This window comes from Typopeltis vanoorti, chromosome 10 (assembly GCF_054136105.1).
Source record: "Typopeltis vanoorti isolate ZY-2024b chromosome 10, IOZ_Tvanoo_1.0, whole genome shotgun sequence".
In the NCBI taxonomy this organism is placed as follows: domain Eukaryota; kingdom Metazoa; phylum Arthropoda; class Arachnida; order Uropygi; family Thelyphonidae; genus Typopeltis; species Typopeltis vanoorti.
This window is the reverse complement of record NC_143558.1, coordinates 48,259,733-48,261,934: the sequence shown is the minus strand read 5'-3', so window position 1 is coordinate 48,261,934 and position 2,202 is coordinate 48,259,733. Positions and strand designations below refer to the sequence as shown.

Here is a 2,202-nt window from a genome sequence, read left to right as displayed (position 1 = left end):
CCGGAATGAGCTGATCCTTGAGGTAGTCCTTCACCAGGGCGGCTCGTGTCAGTCGTGGGGCAAGCTCCAGGCACTTCTTCTTCTTCAGATGTCGAAACTCTGGAACAAGACTGCAAGATCCTTGGTAAAGCTGTAATTCTAGGAGAAAACATATATTAGCATGGATACTATTATTCTATTAATAACATAATACAATACTACACTTGATCTTAGCCTAAAGGCCGAGAAGCGATCAAATATAAACTGTGACAAATGAAAACGTCAAATATTCTCTTGGATTCATGCTCTCAACTATCTCTACCATTCTGATATGCTTGACTTGCAGCAACAGCAATTATTTGATTCAAGGTGGTCAACAATTTCTGTTGATTTCCATTGATTTTGACCAAACTTAAAACGTAAGCCATCTTGTTGATAACGAATATCTGACATGTACCAAACATTCAATTTCCATTTTATGTCTAATGATTGTATTTCACCCCGATAAGAAACTCAAAGATCTTTGAGTTTCTTATTCGGTTTTAAAATTATGTGGGATTTAATATCCCCTTAATTGAAATAATGTTTACATCGCCGAAATGAAGCCTATTGGCTCTTTATTTTAAATAATTGTATTTCACTTTATTTCTGCAAAACAATATCCTATATTTAAATAAATAAATAAAAATCCTTAGCATGTCACCTCAAGAAGATAAGATGTTTATTGCTCTGATACCATCCTTATTTCGAGTTACCTATCATTTTATACCAAATTCCACCTCACACGTTTCACCTGCTTCATTACCCACATTCTCTCAATGGAAATATATATTATTTATTAATAAAGAAATACCCATAGGGCTTCGTTTCGGAGATACGAATAGTGAATATTAAAGTTCCAACATTGTTTCAAAGCCGTGTGTAGAAATTATGAAAGTTTCGGAAGTTTGACTACAGAGCTTACGAGATTACAATCCTCGGATTTGGAGTTGTCCTAGCTTGCACTACTTTAACACTCAGGAGGTGGGGGAGGGGGGATTTTGCAGCGTAGTACGCTGAATGTCTGGAGATATGTAGTTCAACTGTGGTTTCATTAGTAGAAAAATGATTTGAATCAATAACGAGATCCCTAGGATATGTTTTGTCCCTGGATACGCCTCTAAGTTAAAACATCATAACTATAAATAATAAGTGTCCCAAAGGGTGCCAAGAAGAAATAATTCCATTTTTGAAGTATCAAAAAGTCAAGGCCTTATTACTAGTATGTGCTAAAATGCAAAAAGAAATAAAGAACAAACACTGCAAATATAATACATGATAGTAAAAATTAAGTTAATATTAAATCCAACATTATTTCATAGCCGAATATAGAAACCACAAGAGTTTCGTGCCAAATATATAGAAACTGAACGTAATAAGTAGTGCAACGTTGGGCAACTCGTAGCAAAGGTGGTGCAAGCTACAGACCACTTTCCTTAGTGTATTTGAAGATCATACTTCACAGGATCATTTCTGTAGTGTGGTTAGCGTGTAGTTCATTTTTTGTGAACTTTCCCCATATTAGCAAATTGTTTAGCTAAGCGCAAATTATAGTATACGTTAGCTCAGTTATTATCGGCAAAGCGTCTCATAGAGACACTTGATAATAAACTACAGCAGCAAATACAGAATAAACCCCAGACTGGGGCAAGAACAACACACTCGGTGGTGGGAATAGCTTAGGCCTCACCAGCATGGCTTTGCCGCGTACGCGGATCCTTGGAATCGAAGTGAAAGCTGATGTACGACCTCGATGTTTGGCCAAAGCCCTCATCGAAAGCGTCGGTGCTGAGCAGATTTTTGGGTTTACTCCCTTTGGTGGTGGCCGCTTCCAAGTAGTAGTAAGGAGTGAGCAAACAAGAGACAAACTACTTGCAGGATTCGAATGTAATGGAAAAACAATAGTTCCATTTTTGGTAGGGAGTATTACCAAATTACTTAGAATCCCCAGATTCCCTTTAGAATATATTGAAACGGATGTAAAGATCATCCACGAAATATTCGGGAAATTCGGCGTTATACACAAGGTGGAAGTCCTAAATGACGCAGAAAACCCCAAATGGAAGTCGGGTGAAGTCCACATCTCCCTCGAGATGAAAACGCCCGTTCCCAACTTCATTTTTATTGGATCCGCCAGAGTAATGATAAATTACCCTGGTGTTAAAAAAACAATGTTTTAGATGT

General features: G+C 37.5%; 1 pseudogene; it reads right to left on the bottom strand.

The window, feature by feature from the left end:
* Positions 1 to 233, bottom strand: LOC150102400 (U2 spliceosomal RNA; annotated as a pseudogene).
* Positions 234 to 2,202: the final 1,969 nt, after the last annotated feature.